At 42.5% G+C, this 6,608-nt stretch overlaps 1 long non-coding RNA gene across 1 annotated transcript; it reads left to right on the top strand.

Moving 5' to 3' along the window:
- The first annotated feature begins 2,549 nt into the window (after positions 1-2,549).
- LOC113223878 lies at positions 2,550-4,546 on the top strand. Its single transcript, XR_003308914.1, has 3 exons — positions 2,550-2,793; positions 3,260-3,945; positions 4,491-4,546. It is a non-coding gene; the product is annotated as an uncharacterized LOC113223878 (long non-coding RNA).
- The last annotated feature ends 2,062 nt before the right edge of the window (positions 4,547-6,608 follow it).

The raw sequence follows: 6,608 nt of genomic DNA, 5'->3' as shown, positions 1-6,608 counted from the left end.
GATGATGGTGAGGATGATGATGATGGTGAGGATGGTGATGATGATGATGACAATGATGATGATGGTGATAATGATGATACTTTCTGCTAAGCTCTGAGGCCCATTTGACTTGGAAAATAAAATCATGCACACTTTAGTTTTGGACCATTCATACAAGATCTCCTTTGATTGGTCTTATTTTTATTTATTTATTTATTTTTTGGAGGCGGAGTTTTGCTCTTGTTGCCCAGGCTTACGTGCAATGGCGCCATCTCAGCTCACTGCAACCTCCGCCTCCTGGGTCCAACCGTTTCTCCTACAGGCATGCACCACGACACCCAGCTGATTTTGTATTTTTAGTAGAGACAGGGTTTCTCCATGTTGGTCAGGCGGGTCTCAAACTCCCAACCTCAGGTGATCTGCTTGCCCTGGCCTCCCAGAGTACTGGGATGACAGGCGTGAACCACAGCGCCTGGCCTGGTTGGTCTTATTAAATAGGGTTTAAAAGCACACACTAGAGTCAGTTTTGGGCACCATGTAAAATGACCAGTGCTTGTCTTGTAGGGAGGATGAAACAAATTGGTTAGTCATTTATCCACTCATTTTTGTTTGACCAATGTTTAGTGTGCATATCTTCAGTGTGAGAAGCTAAGTATATAGAAATAAATGAGCAGGCAAGGTAATGGTCTACCATGCAACTGTGCATTTTGAATGAATGAAGCCCATGGTCTCTTGAAAAAAGCTGATCCTGATAACACTGTGAGGTCTACATTTTAGTCTACGTTATGGCTGTGGTGCTGTCATTCCTACTGGGTTATTTCCTGGTAACACACATGCCTATGTGCACACACGTTGATATTTCATACTAGCTTGGATCAATGATCTATGCTTGAACCAGAGTTGTAAGGACAAGCTAGACTATTCTGAAGGCAGTGTCCCCAAAGCAGAGGTAAAACTTGGCACAACAGTGGACTTCTAGGTATTTGTATGGGATTTCTGCCTTCAAACCCCAGCAGTCACTGATTTCAGATTGACAGGAGAGGAAAACATTCAACAGACTTCTCTTAAGCTCTTAGTCTTGGCCCACAAGCATGCCAGACTCCCCTGTCTTCCACGAGTTTGCTCTGATGTTGTGTCCCATTTATATCAGCCCCTTCTCTGCCCAGCTGCTTTCATGAATATGCCCCCTGTTTGCTTCTAATCCCTTGCCTTATGTTTCCTCCTTTTCTTTTTAAGCATTTCATTTAAGTAATAATATTTGTGATGGTTAATTTTATGTGTCTCCTTGTCTGGGTCACTGTGCCCAGATGTGTGGGCAAACATTATTCTGGATGTTTCTGTGAATGTGTTTTTGGATGGGGTTGATATTTAAATCAGTGACTTTGAGTCAAGACGACCGTCTCTCCGTAATGTGGGTGGGCCTCACCTAATCAGTTGAAGATATGAAAAGAACAAAATCTGACGTCCACAGAGCAAGAGGAAATTCTGCCAGGAGATAGCCTTCAAATTATTTTTTAAAATAGTTAAACTGGCTGGGCGCGGTGGCGCGCACCTGTAATTTCAGCACTTTGGGAGGCCGAGGTGGGTGGATCACGAGGTCAGGAGATCGAGACCATCCTGGCTAACACAGTGAAACCCCATCTCTACTAAAATACAAAAAAATTAGCCAGGCGTGGTGGTGGGCACTTGTAGTCGCAGCTACTTGGGAGGCTGAGGCAGGGGAATCGGTTGAACCCAGGAGGCAGGGGTTACAGTGAGCTGAGATCGCGCCACTGCACTCCAGCCTGGGCAACAGAGTAAGAGTCCGTCTCACACACACAGACACATAAAAATAGTTAAAACATGGGCATATCACATAGGAGACAAGACCAATTATGTTGATTACTTCATTCCCATTAATTTTTTAGATAAACTAACCATGGAGTTGGCCAACAAAGGGAATATCTGGGATACGGCATTTATTCACAAGAAGAAGGACTTCCTCCTTCCTTCCTTCCTACCTTCCTTCCTTCCTTCCTTCCTTCTTTCCTTCCTTCCTTCTTTCCTTCCTTCCTTCCTTCTTTCCTTCCTTCCTTCTTTCCTTCCTTCCTTCCTTCTTTCCTTCCTTCCTTTCTTTCCTTCTTTCCTTCCTTCCTTTCTCCTTCCTTCCTTGCTTTCTTCCTTTCTTCTTTCTTTCTTCCTTTCTTCCTTCCTTTCTCCTTCCTCCCTGCCTCCCTCCCTCCCTTCCTTCTTCCTTCTGTCATTCTTCCTTCCCTCCCTGCTTCCCTGTCTCCTTCCTTCCTCCCTCTCCCTGTCTCTCTCTGTCTCCCTTTCTTCCTGTCTTCCTTTCTTTCCTTTTTCTTTCTTCTCTCTTTCTTTTGTTTGTAGATCTTGGTTCTTGTTATGATTGGCACAACCACGTAGGAACCATCTGAATGGAGATAGCTTTTGTGGGGCATCATGAGGAAATTGTATATTCTATGACACAAGCTCTCGACTCCCTGCGTTTCAGTGCAAGCCGTGGCTAATTACTGGCTGGGACATATCCTTGGACTAATGTATGCACGCCTCTCTTCCTTGTTTCAGAGAACCACAACAGCGTGGCTGCAGAAGCCCTGTCATTGGAGCTGTCGTCGTTGTCTCCCCACAGCGAGAGAGCTTTTGCAAGTTTAATCTCATCACGGAGAAAGCTTTCAAAGACTTCAAAGGAAGTATTTGGTGCTCAGCTTTTCCTTCCACCCAGTGAAGAATGTGCCTGCAGTGCTTGTAACAAAACAGTCTGGCCGGTGCCATTCAGATCCTAACTTCGTATAAAAGCCGTGCCTCGGAGGAAACGTAACTAAGTTTTAAATATTCCCCTCTTTTGTTTTTTTTTTGGTTTTTGGTTTCTGGTTTTGTCATTTATTGTGCCGTAAAAGTCTACAACTGTTTAGTGATTTTGTTGTTTGGTAATTATCATATTATTCCATAAGCTTTTTCATCATCAGTGAGCTATAAAGATGAAACTGTATCCAATAGAAACTCAGCTTCCTAAAGAAAAAAATCTGATCTATTAGGTTTGTCTCCTAAAGACTGTCCTTTCTTTTATTTTACTTGTTACTGCGTACTGGGCAATTTCCTTTGGAGAAGGGCCAGCCTTGCTCAGATTGGATTTTAGAAATTGTACCATTTGATACTCCTTCTCCTCTTCCTCCTTCTCCTTTTCCTTCTTCTCCCCCTCCTTCTCTCCACCTCTGTCCTTTCCCTGCTCAGCCACACACACATACACCATAGCTTCTGGCTGTCTTCCCTTTCCTTCCAGTTCCAGTAACCGTCCACTGATTCAAGAGAGACGCTCAACAAGAACAATTTGGTTGAGCATCTCGGCCAGATGCTGAATTCTTAGTGGCTGATTCCCCTGGGATTTAGGTCCTTCCCCTGCCTTCTGCATCTGTCCTTCCCTGAGAGAACACCATCCCTGCTCAGTGACCAAGGTCTACCCGGCACGGAGCCCTCAGATAATGTCTGCTAAACGTCTCCTTGAAGAGTGTGATGTTGGAGGTGAACCCAGCATCTGGGAGGCTGAGGCGTGTGACTCATTAAAATGGAGCCACGTGGCGGTGGCCCGTGAACCAGGACTGAAATAGCTCCTTGCTCTGCTGACTCTCTTTATCCTTCCCCTGGTGTGTTCCGGCTGGCAGCCCTCACCATATGCCAGCCAGCAGGTCAGTTACACGGATGTCCAAAAACCTGGGTTTTGAGCAATGTACATGCTATGTGTGCATATCTATACGCGCAGGTGACAAAGGCAACCAGCCACAGGCGGTCCTCATTGCTGGTTCTCCCGGTGACCCAGGTACACGTCCCTGAGTTTCATCCCTTCCTGTTGAGAATTTAGTCAGGAGGTGACATTCACCAGACTGAACACAGCGACTGTGGCTTTTTGAAAGGGCAGCTCCAAGTCCAGACGGAACCACAGAACAGGACCAAAAAACGTGATTAAAGAAGGTACCCGTTAGAGTTGGCATAGCATATATATATGTAATATAAAATACAAAATATATTATACCTATTTTATATTCATAATATAAAATATAAAAATACGTATTTGCTGTGTGTATATTATATATAAATATTACAAATATATATAAAATATATGTTTAACACATTATGTTATGCATATATTAACTATAAAATATGTATATTATGTACATATTATATACTTATATTACATATGTATTGTATACTTACGTATTATATACATATATTATATTACATATATTTATATTATATATTACATATGTATTATATATTAAATATATATTTATATAATAAAATATATATAATATATATTTATATTAAATATGATACATGTATTAAATATATTTATATTATATTACATATATAATGCTTATATAATATAGATATATTTTATTATAAAAATATATATTTTATATATACACAGACACATAAGAAATATATATATTTCTACAGGTATACATATAGAAAATTACAACTTCTTTTTTAGAGATTAACTTTTTTTTTTTTTTGAGATGGAGTCTCGCTCTGTCACCCAGGCTGGAGTGCAGTGGCACGATCTCAGCTCACTGCAAGCTCCGCTTCCTGGGATCACGCCATTCTGCTGCCTCAGCCTTCCGAGTAGCTGGGACTACAGATGCCCGCCACCACGCCTGGCTAGTATTTTTTTTTTATTTTTTTAGTAGAGATGGGATTTCACCATGTTAGCCAGGATGGTCTTGATCTCCTGACCTTGTGATCCGCCTGCCTTGGCCTCCCAAAGTGCTGTGATTACAGGTGTGAGCCACCGCACCCGACTGAGATTGTTTAACTTTTTAAAATGATGATATTATAGACGTTTTGTATTTTATGTTAAAATTTATTGAGATGGCGTCTCGCTTTGTCTCCTAGGCTGGAGTGCAGTGGTGTGATCTTGGCTTATTGCAGTCTCTCTCTCCTGGGTTCAAGCGATTCTCCTGCCTCAGCCTCCCAGGTAGCTGAGATTATAGGCATGCACTACCACGCCCAGCTAATTTTTTTGTAATTTTAGTAGAGACGGGATTTCACTATGTTGGCCAGGCTGGTCTTGAACTCCTGGCCTCAGGTGATCCACTCGTCTTGGCCTCCCAAAGTGCTGGGATTAAAGGTGTGAGCCACTGCGCCTGGCCAGAAATCTTCCTTTCTTTCTTTCTTTCTTTTTGAGACGGAGTTTTGCTCTTGTTATCCAGGCTGGAGTGCGACGGTGCAATCTTGGCTGACTGCAGCCTCTGCTTCCTGGGTTCAAGTGGTTCTCCTTCCTCAGACTCCCAGGTAGCTGGGATTACTGGCACGTGCCACTATGCCCAGCTAATTTTTGTATATCTAGTAGAGACAGGGTTTCACCATGTTAGCCAGGCTGGTCTCAAACTCCTGACCTCAGGTGATCCACCCACTTCAGCCTCCGTAAGTGCTGGGATTGCAGGCGTGAGCCACCATGTCCCGCCTTTGCGTTTGTAACTCTGTCTTGCTTTCTGCATTCCAGAACCCCCAAGTAACACAGACCCTCTTCATAGGCTTATTTTGCTACTTATGCATCTTACTTAGTGACAAGTCCTTTCAATTCTATTTCCTAATTTTTGTTGGGTCAGATGCAATCTTCATATGACTTGTAACTATGCTTCCTAAATGTTGGCCACAAGTCCTTTACGAGATACATTGTCTTTCCACCAGTTTCTCACATTCTGTGGCTTGTCTTTTCACTTTCTTCAGAGTATTTCTTTTTTGTGTGTGACTTTTCCTCCCTGACTGGAAAACATCAGGCCTATGTAGGCACCTTATAAGCTGTAAAATTGCTTTATCTGAATTTTGCAATTTAGACTTTGATTTTGACCATGAAGAAAAGACTTGTTGGCTGGGTGCGGTGGCTCACGCCTGTCATCCCAACACTTTGGGAGGCCAAGGTGGGTGGATCACAAAGTCAGGAGTTCAAGACCAGCCTGGCCAATACAGTGAAACCCCGTCTCTACTAAAAATACAAAAAAAAAAAAAAAAAAAATTAGCCAGGCATGGTGATGGGTGACTGTAGTGCCAGATACTCGGGAGGCTGAGGCAGGAGAATCGTTTGAATCCAGGAGGTGGAGGTTGCAGTGAGCCGAGATCACACCACTGCACTCCAGCCTGGGCGACAGAGCGAGACTCCATCTCAAAAAAAAAAGAAAAGAAAAGAAAAAAAAGGAATCATCATAGTCCCTTGGCCTCCTGTAGAAGATACCATCGTTAAATGCAATTCATCATTTTTTTTTTTTGAGATTATAGAAGCCACAGCACGCAATGGTTTTGTGATTTACATGGAAGTCCATGATTTATTTTGAGTTAATTTGTATCAAAGCTAGCAGGTTGAGGTTGCGATTCATTTTTTGATGTTGCTGTGTCTCCTTGCTCCAGAAATTTCAGTGAAATGGATATTCCTCCTCCATTCAATTACTTTTGCTCCATGGTCAAAAATTAGACATAATTCCAGGTATCTGTTTCTGCGTTCTCTGTGCTGTTCCATTTATTTATGTGTCTTATCTTTGTTCCATGCCATACTCTCCCCATTTTATCACAGCAATATAATAAGCCCAAAACGTGTGTGATCTCTGTCACTTAATTCTTTCTCAAAATGGTTTCAACTC

Source organism: Piliocolobus tephrosceles, chromosome Y (genome assembly GCF_002776525.5).
Source record: "Piliocolobus tephrosceles isolate RC106 chromosome Y, ASM277652v3, whole genome shotgun sequence".
Classification (NCBI taxonomy): Eukaryota; Metazoa; Chordata; class Mammalia; order Primates; family Cercopithecidae; genus Piliocolobus; species Piliocolobus tephrosceles.
Note: the sequence above shows the minus strand (reverse complement) of the source record. Positions and strands in the feature narration are given on the sequence as shown.